At 46.0% G+C, this 18,621-nt stretch overlaps 2 long non-coding RNA genes across 2 annotated transcripts; one reads left to right on the forward strand and one right to left on the reverse strand.

Annotated features, from left to right (window-relative positions):
* Positions 1 to 592: 592 nt before the first annotated feature.
* LOC133228209 (uncharacterized) lies at positions 593 to 1,658 on the reverse strand. The gene is made up of 2 exons (XR_009730128.1): positions 1,573 to 1,658; positions 593 to 974 (listed from the first exon to the last, which is right to left on the reverse strand). It is a non-coding gene; the product is annotated as an uncharacterized LOC133228209 (long non-coding RNA).
* Positions 1,659 to 1,677: 19 nt separating this feature from the next.
* LOC133228208 (uncharacterized) lies at positions 1,678 to 12,957 on the forward strand. Its single transcript, XR_009730127.1, has 3 exons — positions 1,678 to 1,818; positions 8,629 to 8,852; positions 12,298 to 12,957. It is a non-coding gene; the product is annotated as an uncharacterized LOC133228208 (long non-coding RNA).
* Positions 12,958 to 18,621: the final 5,664 nt, after the last annotated feature.

Below are 18,621 nucleotides of genomic sequence, written 5' to 3' on the forward strand. Positions count from 1 at the left end.
ACCAGGCTTCTCTGTCCATGGGATTCTCCAGGCAAGAACACTGGAGTGGGTAGCCTTTCCCTTCTCCAGGGGATCTTCCCAACCCAGGGATCGAACCCAGGTCTCCTGCTTTACAGGCAGATTCTTTAACCAGCTAAGCTATCAGAGAAGCCCTTTAGGGCTTAGGAAGAAGCCTTAGGAAGAAAGGCATTTTAAAGTTATATGGTTTCCTTCATATGGAAACAGCCACAACCCTGCAACTCATGATATTCTATCCGTGTGTATAAATGTTCCAAAGGAGACCACCTCACGTGTACCAGACTACTCCTCTGGGCCATCTCTTCACGTAGGACTGGACAAGCAAGCATTCTGTATGCTGGTTTACTTAGACAGAATTCTTCTTAGAAATATGAGTCAAATTCCCATTCTGTTTTAAATTTGAGCAGATAATTCCCACTGAATAGTTTAATCTATGCCTGGGAACATACTGTTGTTTTTCCAGAGTCAAAGCATAAATATGATTTGCTATATATACTATTCAAGACCTAGTTCCAAGTAGCAGAAAACCCGGTTTACACTGACTTCGGCAGAGAATGTTTTGTGTCTTAAAAAAAAAAAAAATATATATATATATATATATATATATATACACACACATATCCTGAGGGTAGAGCAAAGCTCCCGCTGCAAATAGGTGTTCCTCCTCTTCTCTCTCTCTCTGCCTCTTTCTTCACCTCTGAAGCCTTCTACTCTTTGGGCTTCATTCTCAAACAAGCTCCCTTACATGGTATCAAGATGTCCACCAGCTGTAACCTTAAAGACATTTCCTCCTAACGACGTCAACAGAGGTGCCACAGTTGTGCTCCGCTGGCTCTGACTGGCTGACTCCGGACACAGGCCCGTCTGGGTGCAGCCTGTGATGCAGCCTCCTTAGGAAGGTCCAGATCGCATGCCCCGCCTCCAGTTTGGGGTGAGCAGAGGGCAGGGATGTGGTCCTAAGGAAAATCAGAGTGTCAGTAGTAGACAATAAAGTAGCAGATGCTGTGTAAAGTCAAAATAATGCTTTACTACACTGAAAAAAAATTTAAGTATAAATAATCTCAATACTTTTATCTGTTCTGCAAAATTTCAGACTTATGGTGATGTCGCTAATCAAAGGGAATAACACTGTCGATGGCTTTTTAGACTCATCTTTTTTAAGGTGGCTCTTTGAAGAAAGATCGTATTGAACCAGTCAATAGACAAGCAGAAGGTAATAAGAAAAAAAAAAAAGCATAACCCAACATAAGCAAAAGAACACTTTCAATGATGGCTAACTAGAGTTATTCTATAATTACTCCACCACAGCCCTGAAAATGAGTCACCAAAGACTGAATATTTATAAGCTTTCTGACCTCAAAAAAATTCAAAATCTTAAATGAGGTCACCTAAGGAGACTGTGGAAAACTTCCATGCAACTTATTGGCAGATTTTAGTTCTTAATTCAACAAGAGTGGTATGAAACGCACGCCATCTGGTTACTGGGAAAATTCTAGTCCGCATTAACTGCTTGTGTGAGAGACATTCCTGCTATTGAGCTGTAAATGAGTGCACCTGCAAATGGGGAAAAGAGCACGTCTTATCACTTGCTCCTAGGGCTGGGAGACGTGATGACGTAACACCGCCCTCCGTTCCATCCGCTTTTAGACTCATCAGTACAGCTGTTCTCCGCTCCTGCGATTGCACCGCGCTGTGCGCCGGAACAGGAGTGCGCGGCGGAGGGGGTTTCAACTGACACTGAGAAGAAACGGTCCCTTCTTGTTTCTCCAGGGCAACTCCAACATCTCAGATGAAGCGCAGGTACTTCTGACTTTGGTTTTAACCCTATCAAAGAAGTGTATTTCAGGGGAAAACAAGGCTTTACACAAGTCTATGCTTTCCAGCTTGACTCATCTGAGTGCGGGCAGATCCCTGCCTGATGAGGTAACGTGGGCACGAGAGAAAAATCCACGTGGCCGTCATCACTCCGCTGGTGAGCAGTGAGAGGGCTCGACGGGCGGGCTCGACGGGCAGCCTCGCACTGGGAGAGGCTTCAACACTGGGAACCCTGTCACAAAGAGCCTGGGGGAGCTCCAGCCCATCCTGCCGGCCCAAACTTGACTTCACCGGCGAGGCACTGCTACCGCCCTCAAAACTGCAGCAGAGAGCAAAGGAGTTTATGGTGCGCTGGCAAGACAGGATTACTGACATCCAGCACCGCCCCTTACCAGCAGAGTACAGGAACTATCTGCATTCTCTATGAATTATAACGGCCCACAGGCAGATGAGAATTATCTAATTTTTTTATCGAAGTATACTTGATTTACAAGGATTTACACAAACATACACGTGTGTATGTACATATTTCTTTTTCAGATTCTTTTCCATTATAAGTTATTGTAAGATATTGAATATAGTTCTCTGTATTATGCACAGGAGGCCCTTGTTGTATGTTACAGTAGTGGTGTGTATCTGTTCATCCCAGACGACTAATTTACCTCTCCCCTCCCCTCTGCCCTCTCCCCTGGTAACTGCAAGTTCCTTCTCTAAGCCTGTGAGTCTGTTTCTACTTTGTAAATAAGTTCATTTCTATCCTTTTCTTTTAAATTCTGCAAGTAAGTGGTATCATGATACATCCCTGTCTGACTTAGTTCACTCGATATGATAATCCGTAGGTTCATCCATATTGCCACAGATGCCATTCTTTTTTATGGCTGAAAAGAAAGAAAGTGAAAGTGAAGTTGCTCAGTCGTGTCTAACTCTTTGCAACCCCATGGACTGTAGCCCACCAGGCTGCTCTGTCCATGGAATTTCCCAGGCAAGAATACTGGCATGGGTTGCCATTTCCTTCTCCAGGGGATCTTCCCAACCCAGGGATCAAACCCAGGTCTCCCACGTTGCAGGCAGAAACTTTACCATCTGAGCCACCTGGGAAGCCCAATGGACATGAGTTTGAGCGAACTCTGGGAAATGGTGAAGCCTAGCGTGCTGCAGTGTATGAGGTCACAAAGAATCCGACATGACTTAGCAACTGAACAACAACAAAAAGTATCCTATTGTGTATACACATATATATCCTAATATATGTGTGTATACATGTATATATCCTAAGATATGTGTGTGTGTGTATATATATACACCCTACATCTTTTTTTTAATGTTTTTAATTGTGGTAAAAGTCACATAAGGTAAAAAATAAACATATATAAAAATAGTACAGATGATCCTGCCTGCAAAGTCGCAAAGCAGAGAGAGACACAGATGTAGAGAACAAATGTATGGACAGGAAGGGGGAGATAAATGACGTATGAACCTAGTGTATAGCACAGGGGGAGAGAAAAGGGTACAACTTTTCCTAGAACATGTATTAACCTTAAAAATGTACTCCAGTACAGAGTAGGTGCAGACAAATACTGTTCGATTCCACTTATATCAAGTTCCCAGAACAGTGAAAATCCCAGTCAGCAGGTGCACTGGTAGAGGCCGGGGGTGGGGATGGGGCGTCAGGGCTCGCTGGGGCAGTGTCAGTTTAGGAAGGTGACCCATTCTAGAGATGGACGGCGGTGATGGGCACACGACAGTACAGATGTACTTGGTGCCACTGAACTGTACAGCTGCTGCTGCTGCTGCTAAGTCGCTTCAGTCGAGTCCGACTCTGTACGACCCCATAGACGGCAGCCCACTATGCTTCTCTGTCCCTGGGATTCTCCAGGCAAGAATACTGGAATGGGTTGCCACTTCCTTCTCCAATGCATGAAAGAGAAAAGTGAAAGTGAAGTCACTCAGTCGTGTCCAACTCTTAGCGACCCCATGGACTGCAGCCCAACAGGCTCCTCCATCCATGGGATTTTCCAGCCAAGAGTACTGGAGTGGGGTGCCATTGCCTTCTCCGGAACTGTACAGCTAAATATGGTTAAAACAGTACGTTTTATATTAGGTGACTTTTAACCATATTAAACATTGAAAATGATGTAGGGTATATATATCAGAATATCCTATATGGAATATACACATATATACACACAATGGATTATTACTCAGCTATAAAAGAATGAAATAATGCCATTTGTGATAATTTGGATAAACCCAGAGATGATCTTACTAAGCGAATTAAGTCAGACAAAGAAATAGCATATGCTATTGCTTATATGTAGAATACATATATATAAAAAAACTGATACAAATGAACTTACTTGCCAAACAGAAACAGACTCACGTAGAACATGAACTTATGGTTTCCGGAGGGCAGGGCAGATTGAGAATTCAAGACTCACATGTACACACTGCTATATTTAAAACAGATGACCCACAAGAAACTGCTGTCACAATAGAGGTCTTTTGACTGAGAAAACAGTTTCTATATTTTTTCTTTTACAATTTCAGGTTAAATTACGTTCATAACCTTTCTACTGAAACCACTTCTGATAATCAACGTAACCAGCAGCATTTGCACACATCAGCAGAGCAGAGCTGGGAGTTCTCAACGTGGCCCAGTCCCCTGTCCTGAGCACTCATCTAGTTAAGTCAGGGACACATTTTTCTAACTATTGCTCTTGGTTTTGCATAGCTCTCCATCTCATCAGCATTCAAACACTAATCTAAAATTGGAAGTCACTTATATTCTTGCAGTTATTACAGTTGAAACTTTGGTTTACACTGTTCTTTTGAGGAACAGACTTCTAAGGCAAAATACAGCGTGACACCATTCCACATCCACTAGGCTCCCCAAAGGCCAGAAGCCCAAGACCGGGCGAGCAAGGAAGAGACGAGGAGCAGCCGGGCCCTCCCACTCTGCCGGTGCGAGGACAGAGCAGGTAAACTACCTTAGAGAAAGATTCTGCACCTTCTACCTTAGGACCCAGCACTTCCATTTCTACCCACTGATCCAAGAAAAATAAGGGAAAGAAGTAGTTACGAAGAACTATTAAGTCATGACGAAAGGGTGCATGCGTGAAGTCGCTTCAGTCATGTCTGACCCTTTGTGACCCCATGGACTGTAGCCCGCCAGGCTCCTCTGTCCGTGGGATTCTTCAGGCAAGAATACTGGAGTGGGTTGCCATGCCCTCCTCCAGGGGATCTTCCTGACCCAGAGATCAAACCTGCAACTCTTACATCTCCTGTATTGGAAGGTGGGTTCTTTACCAATAGCACCTCCTGGAAAGCCTTCATAATCAACTCTGAATAATCCAAAATGAAAAACCAACTTTATTAGACTTTATCAGTGTAATTTCTATAATTTAATGTATTATAATTCTCTCGTCTTGATGTGCCTTCCAAAGTATAGAAAGAGCATGGTTGACAACTCTAAAAGCTTGTGATTAAAATACCTACAACCCATAAAGATGTTTTATTATAACAACTAACGAAGCTGCTTAACATAAAGCACCAATGCTCGTCCCGAGCGTCCACTCAGCGCTCCAGGAACCACACCTCCATCCGGGTTCCTGCTGAGACGAGTGTTTGGAACCCCTAACTCTTAAGACCAAATGCTTCTGAAGTTTAAAATATTCCTGACTGCAGAAAAGGAAAACAGCATATATACCATGTATGATTTAAAACGTTCAGTGGGTTCAATGTCTTGTAATTAAGCAAACCAACATTTTTGCAGTGAAACATGAATACTGATGTTAAGTGGCATCTGTAATGACTAAATAGCCATGTTATTTCAGATCAGGATTTAAATCTGCCTGGCAATGCAGGAGACATAAGGGATGTGGAAGATCCCCTGGAGGAGGGCATGGCAACCCACTCTAGTACTCTTGCCTGGAGTACCCCATGGACAGAGGAGCCTGGTGGGCTACAGTCCAGGGGTCACAAAAGAGTCAAACACAACTGAAGCAACTTCTCACACACACACAACTTGATTCACATTACTTTAAAACGTTTAGTTTTCAATTAACAAGCAAGCCACAAACTGTGGGAAAGCAGTATTTGCTATACATGTATCTGGCAGAGAGCTTAAAATATATAAAGAATTCTTAACAACTAAAATTTCTAAAATATGTATCTTTATATATCTTTAATGCTTAACTTTGAAATTTTATAAAAAATGGGCAAAAATAACATAAGCCACTTCAGAAATAGGGTAAACAAAGGTCAAGTAAGGGCCTATAAAAGTGCTCAATATTAATCATCAGGAAATAGAAATTAAACATACAGTGTGACACCATTCCACATCCACTAGGCTCCCCAAAGTGCAGAAGCCCAAGACCAGGCAAGGCAAGGATCAGACACGAGGAGCAGCCGGGACCCTCCCACTCTGCTGGTGGGAGGACAGAGCAGGTAAACTACTTTAGAGGAAGATTCTGCACTTTCTTATTAAGTTACAAAACCACCTTAGACCCAGCAATTCCATTTCTACCCACTGATCCAAGAAAAATAAAAACACATCTCCACAAAAGAGTCTTGTATGAAGATGGTCATATCAACATTATTCACAACAGGCAACAATGGAAACAGCGCAGATGCCCACTAGCAAGGCCCTACAAAGCCTGCTGTATGCACAGGATGGAGCACAACCCAGGGATAAAGGGACGCATTTGTGATACAATAAGGATGGATCTCAGAACTTTGAGTGACAGCATTCACACGCAGAAGAGAACATGCTCTATCGTGTTAAGTCCGAGAACAGGCAGAACTAACCTGTGCTGACAGAAGTAGGAAGACGGCTGCTGGGAGGTTTGTGAGGGAGAGGGAACAGCTTGCAGTGTGAGGAAACTTCACAGGCCATGGTTTATATCTTGTTTTGGAAGCGTGGGAAGTTACACAAGGTGTATGCTAACTGAACACAGACCCTATGAGTTTTTTAAACTCTGATTTCAGCGTTTGGAACTGCAGGCAAAGGACTCTGGATCTGTATTAAATACTTATTTTCCTGACAATCCTTGTCTCTGATGGAAGAAGTTAAGTATACTCTGCAGCAGAGAGGAATTCTGCTGCTAAGAACTGGGGTTTCACAGAGCTGGCCTGGGGTTTCCAGACTTAGTGATGACTTCCCACAGACCGACCTTATGTGGTGGGGTTTGGTAAACTGCTTGGCAAACTTCAGAGACAGAGAAGGTGGTTTAGCACTTAAAGCCTCGAAGTACACCTGAGTCCCTCAAACCTCACAGTGAACATCAACACCTGCAAGAAAAGGCCCATTCCAGCCACCACCTATCCTGCACTCCAGATCACAGTGGTCAACTTTCCTACTGCTGGGGGAGTGAACCAGCGATGACCTTGACTTGTTCACGCTCATTACTGAGGGGTCCACAGATGGGGGTGCCCGCTGTCCCTTCTCCTGTGGCCCATGGGGCTTCTACATGCCAGTCACACAGCGGTGCTCGGCCTCGACCGTGCTTTCTGGGTCAGGCTCCGTACTGCAGAAGAAACACACGGCTCCAGTGGGAAAGCTCCTCTAGTTGGCAGGGAAGGTGGCTGCAATCAGGATTCTCTGGGGAAGGAGAAGACTTCTAAACCAGACCTTGCTGTCCTCTCTTCAATGCTGGCTTTGAGGAGAGGGGAAAGCGAGGAGTATCTCTCACAACTGTCAAAATCAAAATGCTTGTATCTCCACATGCTTCTAGTCTAAAGAAAATGCAAACTTGGAATAAGATTAAATCTTCAAATTGTGTGATGTGTTCCTTAAAGGTCATTGAGAAAAAAACCCTTGTTTACTTTATGAAATTCTTGTCCTTATTTAGATTGAAACCTACTGGGTGAGTGGTAGAAAACAAACAAAAACCACAAAAGGGAAGGGGGAGGGATAAATTGGGATGGGAATGACAGATATTCACTCTTGATATAAAACAGCCAACCAACAAGGACCTACTGTGTAGCACAGAGAACTCTACTCAACACACTGCAGTAACGTGTGTGGGAATGAATCTGAAAAGAACAGAGGTGTGTGTGTGCTCCTGTCTGACTTTTAGCAGCCCGTGGACTGTAGCCTGTGGGCTCCTCTGCCCATGCAGTTTTCCAGGTAAGAAACCTGGAGTCAGTTGCCATTTTCTACCCCAGGGGATCTCCCCACCCTAGGGATCGAACCCACATCTCTCGATCTCCAGCACTGGCAAGCAGATTCTTTACCACTAGCACCACCTGGATATACATGAATATGTGAGGGAATGGCTACCCACTCCAGTATTCTCGCTTGGGAAATCTCATGGGCAGAGGAGCCTGGCTGGCTACAGTCCACAGGGTTGCAACGAGTAGGACACAACTGAGCGGCTAGCACTACCACTAGATACCTAAATCCCTCTGCTGCACACCTGGAACTAACAACTTTGTAAATCAGCTATACCCCAACATACATATATGCACTCATGGTAACTGTTACAAACCGACGTACAAGTAACTCTTGAGACGATTCCGTGTTTACTGCTGAAAGTAAGACCCACACAAGTCCAGTGGCAGCTGCCCTTCTAGCTGTGGGGCCAGGGGCGCTTTCCTGATACCCGAGTCCTACTTTCCCCATCTGTGGAGTGAGGATGAGGATATTTACTTCAGTAACTCCTCTGAAGTGCTCAAGGAATTGACAAAGATCTCGTTTGTAACTGTGAAGCAGAGAACTGCCATTATTCAACTCCTCTTGGACAGTCATTAACCAGATTACTTTCTCTTTGTCCGATTTTCTCATCTGCAAAATAGGAACAATATCAGCACGTGGCTTGCAAGGTAAAATTGATCCATGCAAAGCAGCTGAAACAATGGCCAGTCCCCAAAGAACTAAACAGGAGGCGCTTCAGGAGCACTGTTCCTCTCCATCCCGCCCAGCCGTGACACAGCCAGCCTGATGCCCCTTTCCTCACCGCCGTTGCTCTGGATCTTCAGCCGTCATGGAGGATTAAGGTCCAGAGCTGCTCCAGGCCTGAGTAAGTATTGGGCTGACACTTCAATCCGCATCACCCAGAACCAGGGTAATGACAGTTGACATTTATTGCAAGCCTGTTATGCATAAGATGCGATACTGCTTTACATGTGCTACGTCGCTTAATCCTAACAAAACCCATGTGATGTCAGTGATATTATCATCCTTGTGTTACAGAGGCAAAAGCTTTAAATGTGAGCCTATTCACGAATACGCAGGAAAGAACTAAGATCCAACCCATGTCTGGTGACTCCAGAAGCAGAAGGAATAACCAAAATGGAGCAATACCTCCTTGGGAAAGAGATATCATACTGGGGGTCGGGTTGGGAGCTGAAGGACCCTGAGTGTGAGTGGTCACCTTGCAGTGAGCAGAATCAGCACCTCTCCTGAGCACACGTGACTGGAACAAACTCCCCAGAGCCAAAGAGAGCCCTTGGTACCTACTACGGGCTACGGTAACAGGGCTATGTGTCCTGTTCACACTCCCGGAAGGAGCACTTCCCTGCATGGACCAGATGGGGCGAAACACGCCTACACACATACAAGTGGGCGATGTGCAGTGAGACTCTAGTCTTCTATTACGTGTTATTATTTACCGGAACAATGTCTCTGCCCAGACACACTCAGAATCAGGTGTGAACCAAATTTGCACAGATTTCTATTTCATGCAGAATTACTTAACAGCATAAAACTGAAAACATAAAATGCAACAAAAGGAAAAGAGCTACCTAAATTGTGGGAAAACCTTAATGTAGGGGGATTCCCAGGTGCCACTAGTGGTAAAGAACCCGCCTGCCAACTCAGGAGACGTAAGACACATGGCTTTGATCCCTGGGTGGGAAGATTCCCTGGAGGAGGGCATGGTAACCCACTCCAGTATTCTTGCCTGAACATCCCATGGACAGAGGAGCCTAGCAGGCTGCAGTCCACGAGGACGCAGAGAGTCGGACACGACTGAAGTGACTCAGCACACATGCACTTAGTGTGGGATACTGTCGACATTTTAATAATGTTTTCCAAGTGTGTTTGATAACTGAAAAATACTTATGAAAAACTAGCGAGTGAAACAGCACATGTGTGTCTGCGTGCTAAGTCGCTTCAGTCGTGTCCGACTCTGCACGACCCCACAGACGGCGGCCACCAGGCTCCCCATCCCTGGGACTCTCCAGGCAAGAACACTGGAGTGGGTGCCATTTCCTTCTCCGATGCATGAAAGTGAAAAGGGAAAGTGAAGTCGCTCAGTCGTGTCCGACCCTCAGCAACCCCATGGACTGCAGCCTTCCAGGCTCCTCCGTCCATGGGATTTTCCAGGCAGGAGTACTGGAGTGGTGTGCCATTGCGTGTACATATATTAATATATATAATGCCGGTTGTATAGATAACCTGAACATAATTTTATACCACAAAACTTACATGCATATAAAACATAATTATATGCATACAAACATATGCATAGAAATAAATTATTCTAAAATATGAATATGACTATCTCCAACAAGATCTTGGATAATTTGTATCTGCTTCTCTTTCATTTTTATATATTTCCTAATTTTCTATAGTTTTATAAATAAAAAGGAAACATTCAAAATAACAAACTACAATGAAGAGCTAAAACAAAATAATAATAATGTGCGCTGTGACCTTATCTGTGCCTGTTTCCAACCAGGGAAACAGCTAGCTGGCTAGATAGAATACAAGGGCATCAGTGAAGAATTATTAATACTTTGTGTGTGTGTGTGTGTGTGTATATATATCTACTTCCCAGACTGACAGTTTAACCCTGACTTTGCCATTTCTTGCCACATAAACACAGCCTAGTTACTACTGGCCTAGAGCCTTAGAGACAGCACATGGAAATTGGACATATCTATAGAACACTATGGCTACTCAATTAATAGCTCTTCTCACTGTCATATTCTGCCTCCCATTGTTATATTTGATTTTTATATCTATGTTACTCAATTATAATCCCAGTGAGGATGGGAATTATCCTATTCCCTACAGCACCATGCAAAAAGTTGGTTAAGAGCAAGTCTCCAATTAAACCCACAAAATAAAGACTAGGCAGTTAAGGAATACTTGAGAAATCCTCCCAGTTTACATGGGTCACATCAGCAGCCACGTGAGGCACAGGAAGGAGCGCACCCGGGGGCAGGCGCAGTGGCCCCCAGGACTCCGTCTCCAACCAGGAACTGCAGGAAATGATCGATACAGCTGGGTCTAGAATGCTTTCTCAGAAGCACACTTGAATAGGTAAAACGTACTGTACAAAGCAAGCCAGTTCCATCTTTCAAAATATATATAACTTAAGACAGGGAAGTTTTTAATTTGAAAGGCATTTAATAGAAAGGCATTTACTAACTAATCCAAATTATCTTTCAGCTTTATCTTCTAAACTGTAGGTCTTTCTGCTGATTTTCAAAAGTACATACACATATATTTCAAACTATGATTACCTTCGAGGTCCCATATGTTGAAAGAATCTTGGAAACAGTAAAAAAGGATAAAATTATATTTGTCATAAAAATTGCCCAAAGTATGTGTCTAATATTTTAAACTACGATTGTCTTTTCCTTTACCATTTATCGTTAATCTTCATGTTATTATACTTTTCTAGGTCACACTGTAAAGATCAGATTCATTTGTCATGTTTGCACACTTGAGAAGGTGTGTCCTAAACCCTGGTGGAAAGAAGAGGGGTTTTGCAAACATGCTGGGGTTTACACTGCAGCTCTTCCACTTACTGGGTGTACCACCTTGGCATGCAAATGCCTTTGAATTGTTTCCTCATCTGTAACATAAATTAAAATGTCACCTTTTATGATTCCCAATTTCTGTCAACCTTCAGTTAACCTGCAGTTAACAGAAAGATAGGTATGAGTGGAGATAGGTATGAGATAGGATGAACGGAGATAGGTATGAGAGCCTGGCCTCAATTTAAATGCCCTCCAGCCATTCAAGACAATGCTACCTACCTAAAGAAGCCCCCCCACGCACGCCGGGGCAGGGAGGGAGGTGCAATTGCCCAGTCATTGGTTAGCGAATTGGAGGAGCATCCAATGGGAGTGTGAAAATGTGAGCTAAACCATCCTGACTGTGCCTGTGGTTTAGCTTTGTATTTAAAAAAGGAAATAAACTTGCAAATTGTCAGCATAAAAATGAAACAAAAATTAAAATATTTATTGCCATGAGAAACAGTCACCTTTGAAGCAATAAAAATCGTCTAGTGTCTGAGAACTAAATGAGCTTGCCTATGTGGAAGCATTTTAACTGACGTGTGTTTTCACTGCCACCGCTGTTTTAAATATGCACTCATCCCACCCAGGATTCGTGCTTCATGACGCCAACCACTTGCATTGACTGACTGACTGACTGACTGAAGTAGTTGATGCACAAGGCTGTGTTAGTTCCATGTGTACAGCAAAGTGATTGTTATAAATATTTTTCAGGTTCTTTGCCCTTCTAGGTTACTACAGACTATCGAGAATAGCTCCCCGTGCCATACAGCAGGTCCTGGGAACTGCCTGTATTTAAACACCGCATCGGAAGCCTGTGACCGGCTCCGTGAGAGCTCCATGCTCAGCACGCGTCGCGCTCCTCCTGGACTCTCTGGCCTCCGCTCCCCTCACGCGGGGCCAGCACTGTGCCTTGGTCCCGGTGCCTCTAACGCTCTCCCCCTCCCTCTGGCCCTCCCGTCCTCCCGCCCTCAGCTTAGGCACCACTCTGCAGATGCCTCCCCGGACACCTCTGACCTGGAGGACTCCTCCTCCTGTAGCCCAGCAGTGCACCGCGCAGCTCCCCTTCACGGATGCTGTCTCGAGGTGCCTGTTAGACACTCACTGAACAATGTAAAGACGATGAGTAGGAAGCTCTTTGCAGGCTTGAGTCAGGTTAGACAGGGGGTCCAAAGCAGCTTCCGCTAAATCCAGCGTTGCTCGATTATTAACAGCGTGCTGTCTTGCGAGCCCTGTGGCCCTGGAGAAACTATTTAACTTGTCTAGCTTGTTCTCTCAAAGAGATGCTTGGTTTCTGCTTTACAAATGAAGTCATCTATACCATTTTTCTTGACTCCACATGTATGTGTTAATATACAATAACTGTTTTTCTGACTTACTTCACTCTGTATGAGTCTCTGAGGCCATCCCCATCTCTACTAATGACCCAACCCAGCCCCTTTTATGGCTGAGTGATATAGTCCATTGTATATATGTACCACACCTCTTTATCCATTCCTCTGTTGATGGACATTAGACAGAAAGACACACAGACATAAAGGTCAAACATGGACACCCAAGGGGGAGGAGGGGCGGGCTGGACTGCGCAGCTGGGCCTGACGTGTACACACCGCTATGCACAAAAGAGGTGGCTGACGAGACGCACAGTAGAGCACAGAGAGCCCGACTCCGTGCTGCGTGGTGCCCTTAAGTGGGAAGAAATCCAAACGGGAGAGGACGCACGTTCACCCTGAGCGGATTCACTTTGCTGTACAGCAGGAACTAACAACACTGTAAAGCAACTGAACGCCGATAAAATAAAACTGTTTTTAAAGAGACTCCATTATATCGGAAACTAAGCAGAACTGGCGTTGCTTGCATTCGTTGGCTCAAGAAACGGGAGAAGACTTGCCCACGGCGGGCACAGCCCGCTACCTCTGCCCCACGACAGTGCCTGCCCCCGAGGACCACTCCCTGCTGGCACTGGAGACGAACCGGTTTCTCCCAAAGCCCTTCTGTGCCTGGGCCTTCATCCCCGCATCCCCGCCTCCGTAAGGAACCGAATCCAGCCATGCTTCCCTCTTTCTTGTGCATCACCGATGTTTCTCTTTCTTCGAGATCATCCCCAATGGATCTAAAAATATTCTATGATTTGCCTTAAAAAATAATTTTTAAAAATGGCTCATTCCAGCTGAAGGATGACTTATTTGCAGCAAAAGTCTACAACGAAAGGGTCTTTCCTCACTCTCTGCCACCCTTTCTCGTCCCATCGTCTCTGGGCACACTGTAGTCAAGCTTTTGCTCCAGGTAAGGTATTGAAACTGTTTCCAGGAAGAACCTCCGGTCAAGGTCATCCATGGCTTCTGTGCTGGCCCCCGCTGCACAGCTGATGGCTCCTACCTCGCCAACACGTTCTGCTCGCTGGCTGCCTACCTCACAGTGCCCTCCTTCTCAGAGGAGACCTGCAGCTGCCAGACCTCAGGCCTCTGCTCCCCCGCCCTCTCTCCCTGCACACGTTGCTCTGGCAGTCTCGTTCACTTCCATGTCATCAGATGCACATTCATACCTGTCGCAGGCTCATCCTCCTAACTGCAGACTCGGATGTCCAGTCCCCTGTCCTAGCCGCTCCACTGTCCAGCAGACGCAAGTCCAAACCAAACTCCCGCTCTGCCCACCGCCGTCCCCACCTCAGCAGACAGCAGTACCTTTTGCCGGCTGCTTAGAGGGAAAAACAAGGCCAACATCGGTCCTTCCCTTTCCTTCCTTCCTTGTCCATCCAACCCCTCAGGAAACCCTCCTGGCCCTGTCTTCAAATCCTGCATTTCCCGCAACCATGTCCACGTCATCAGTATTACTGCAGTAGTCTCCTTATTAGTTTTTTTTTTTTTTTTAATAGATACTTCCACTGTGGTTCACCATCAGAGTCCTCCTCAGGAAATCCTTTAAGTGTCTAACTAAGCCAGACCATTTCACTCTGCCACTCAAAACTTCGCAGTGGCTTCAAATCTCACAAAGATAAAAGCAAAACTCTCCAAAGGCTACCCGGTCCCATGTCAGCTGGGACCCTTTCCTCTCTGAGCTCTCTCTAAGTCCTCCCCTCATCAACTCCAGCCACACCGGCTGCCTGGGCGCGGTCCCCACCAGGCGCGCTCACTGGGGGCCGCCGCACCGTCTCAGGACTGGGACCAGCCTTCCCCGGACGCCTGCATGGTTCAGCCCATCCCCCCTTCAAGCATTTGCTCAGATACCTACCTTGACTCTCGTTTAAACTGAAAGACTCTCGTTTATACTGAAAGCTCCAACTTCCCTCTCCCAGTCTTGCTACTTACTTCTTTACCATTCTCTCGTCTCCCCATCCCACAGGATTTATCACCCTCTAACATATGAAGTAACTTAGCAAATTATGTTTATTGACGGCCTCTCCCAACTAGAATATAAATCCCACAAGGCAAGTGCTTTTAACTGTTTTGAATCCCAAAAGCCTAGAACAGTCTTGGCACTTGACCTACTGGGGGATGAAGGGGGAGATTAGAGGTGGACAGCGGGGTCCCACAGCAGAAGCCTGTTGTCTGTGAAGGCTTTCGGCATCCAGTGTCTTTTGTGTCTTCCCCTCGTCCCCTCCTACCGCAGGTAAATTTCTTTTGCGGCATGGTGAGGGGCTGGAGTGGGGACATAGCCACAGAGAGCTCCATGTTTATCTTGTCCCATCTATTGATCCCAAAGTGGAGAGCTTTTTTCTTTAGGAATCGATAGCATTCCAGGGACTCTGATTCATTTGGTCAGTGGACAAAACAATGGCCATGTCTGGTCACAAGGCCACCCTCCTGGGGGTGAGGACCTGTGACTGACAGCTTCACAGGAACCAGATGCAGACCAAGCGTTATCACCTACATGCAACAGAACGTCACGGGGTCAAATGGGCTGGCATATCAAATGGCCACTCCACTGTCCCATTCCTCTGAACTTTTTCTTTTCTATTAGCCTTTTCCTAATTTCATTTTGTTCCCTCTTCTAGTCGGGCATATGGTTGTTTGTGAAAACCATGTTTCTAAAAATCAGAATATTAAAAACCTGGAACATATCACATGAGCCTTAAGATGTAGGAAAAAGGTGTGAAGCCCAACACTAGAGAAGAGGCCTCACAGGTTCACAGGCGGCACCTGACAACCACAACAGCGGCTTACTGTGCACAGAGTACTGCGCCTACTGACCGCAAAGACTCGCAAGGTAAGTTACTATTCACCACATTTTTATGGACGACCAGTCTAGGGAGACAATGTTTCTTGTCCCAGGACCATGAAACAATGAAATGATGGGTCCTGGATTCAAGACAGGTCCTTTGGGGATATCTCTGGGGGTCTAGTGGTTAAGAATCTGCCTTCCAATGCAGGGGACATGGGTTCAGTCCCCGGTGGGGGACCTAAGATCCCACCTCTGTGAGGCAACTAAACCCATGTGCTGCAGCTCCTGTGTGTGCTGTCCAGCCCAAGCACCCCAGCTAGAGAAGGCCACCCCCACGAGGAAAGATCCTGCACGCCACAACTAAGAGCTGGCGTAGCCAAATAAAAATAGTTAAAAGTATCTGGCCTCTTGAGTTCATGTGTTACAAACTTCTTACTGTATGCAGCACAGCCTGCTCAGAAAAATTTTTCTAGCAAATGACATTTTTTTCTCACTTTAAAGTTTTCACGGTGGCCACGTTCTTATGCAGCAACCATCATCATGAGTATGTAAGGCTGGAATCCTCTCCACACCAGACCGAGTCCAGCTCTTGTTAACATAGCCAGATACGTGCTTTTATTTCTTCCACAGAATCCATCCAGGAGACACCAGCATGCGAGAAATGCAGCGCCGTGCTGTGCTTTCCCTTCCATCTTCGCAATGAGCATCTAGACTTTCATCTCCTGTGACTGAACAAGCCCAACATCATTAAGAAATGGGAATTCTTTCCCAGAGTCACTGGAGATGACACTGTTCGGCCACAACATCCTATTTTCATCCTCTGTGTCGCCATGATTCATCGTAGTTTCAAGAAAGTGCTCTGTGAGAGACTTAAACACAGATTCATTCTGGCTCAGTGTATGAATGCATGCTGCTAAGTCACTTTAGTCGTGTCCGACTCTGTGCAACCCCAGAGATGGCAGCCCAGCGGACTCTGACATCCCTGGGATTCTCCAGGCAAGAACACTGGAGTGGGTTGCCATTTCCTTCTCCAATGCATAAATGTGAAAAATGAAAGTGAAGTTGCTCAGTCGTGTCCGACTCTTAGCAACCCCATGGACTGCAGCCTACCAGGCTCCTCCGCCCAAGGGATTTTCCAGGCAAGAGTACTGGAGTGGGGTGCCATTGCCTTCTCTGGTATGAATTCATACCTCCTACTAATTCTGGGCAAGAATGTTAATTCTATACAAAATTAAGTACTAGTTTTCAGATAACCCTTTCCCTTCCTACACAACAGTAAAAACAGAGTCACTAAAGTGCTCGAAGCAACATAAGATAGGGGTCAAGAACATGGGTCCCAAGGCCAGGATCCCTCCATGAAAACTTGAATTCTGTCCTTCTGAACTGTGTGACTCTCAACAAACTCCTTGTCCCTCTCCCTCTCTCCAGCTATGAAAAAGGAGAACTGATCGTAGATCCTACTCCATAGGAGTGCTGTGAGCATTCAACAAGCTACATGAAAAGCACTTAGAACAGTTCCAGGATAAGATTAAAGGCTACATACGGGCGGGGGCAGGGGGTGGGGGTGTGTTCTGATTTTATCCAAGCCTTTCATTTTACAGATGAGGACACTTGGCAAAAAGAGGTTACGTTACTTGCCCGACATCATAAATCTAGTGTGTAAACATCTGCCAACCCCTAACCCAACTATTTCCACAAATGCATCATCTTTCCTTTTATAGCCTGTCTTTTAACACATAAAATGGTTTCCATTCATTAAAGGTAAATATTTAACAAAAATTTTTTTTAAACTGCACACTACGTGAGAACCAACTCTGTCCACCTGAACATATACCACAGTCTAGGTAGTAATTCTTGCCTGGAGAACCCCAGGGACGGGGAGCCTGGTGGGCTGCCGTCCATGGGGTCGCACAGAGTCGGACAGGACTGAAGTGACTTCGCAGCAGCAGCAGCAGGTAGTAATCAGCTCCAGATACATAACTGAAGGACTCTCGAGAATAACGCACAAGCATTTCATGCCTTTGCATGAGGAAAGTCCTATTCTTTTCTTATTCATTTCAGCTAATTTGCTCTGCAGATGGACATCGGCAGAGGTACACTTAATAAAGTGTGAGACAGGAAAATGGACAACTTGCTGTTTGTTCCAGCCACACGGACGGAAGAGGAACAGCGCGCTGATGGCTCTCGCCACACCCCCGTCAGGGCGTGGGGTCCCGTCAGGAGTGTCGCAGCGAGGCGCTGGCCGAGGCACACACGGAGACCGCGAAAGCCCGACGCGCCCCGGGCTGTGACTTAGCTTCCCCTCCCCGCCCCTCGCCTCCACGCCCGCGCCGACGCGAATGCAACTCTGCACCAGGCGTTCTGAGTCACCCAGGGCGTCGGCGACGGTCAGCAGACGCCGTGAACACGCTCGCAGGCGCTGCTGCGTCTCCGCCGCGCCGAAGCACGAGGACAGAGCAGACAAAGCCCAGGCTGCCCCGCGCGGGCGGATGGAACGTGCGCGTGTGACCCGCACACCCCGGGAGACGCTGCAGGGCCGCGCCGACGCTGCTTCTACTACAGAGGGCTTTTTAGAAGGGATTTATGTGCAGAAAGAGATGGCTCTCCAAATGGTCTGAAGGCAGAAGAACTGATACCACTTCTGAAGAAAAGCCAACACGGGTCCCTTTTTTCCTCAAGTAGTCAATTACGCTTGAAATAGGTAGTTTCCCTTGGAATACCAGCTTAGTTTATTTTACAATATTAAGCAAATGATAAGGGCTGAATGTAAAGAGTCATATGAAAGTTGACCTGGAAACCCACTGCTTAAGAATGTGTCTGAATCAATCAGCATCATCGCCTTTAGCAACAGTCACTCTCCCCTCCGTCTAGGCGTTT

Source organism: Bos javanicus, chromosome 16 (assembly GCF_032452875.1).
Source record: "Bos javanicus breed banteng chromosome 16, ARS-OSU_banteng_1.0, whole genome shotgun sequence".
Taxonomy (NCBI): Eukaryota; Metazoa; Chordata; class Mammalia; order Artiodactyla; family Bovidae; genus Bos; species Bos javanicus.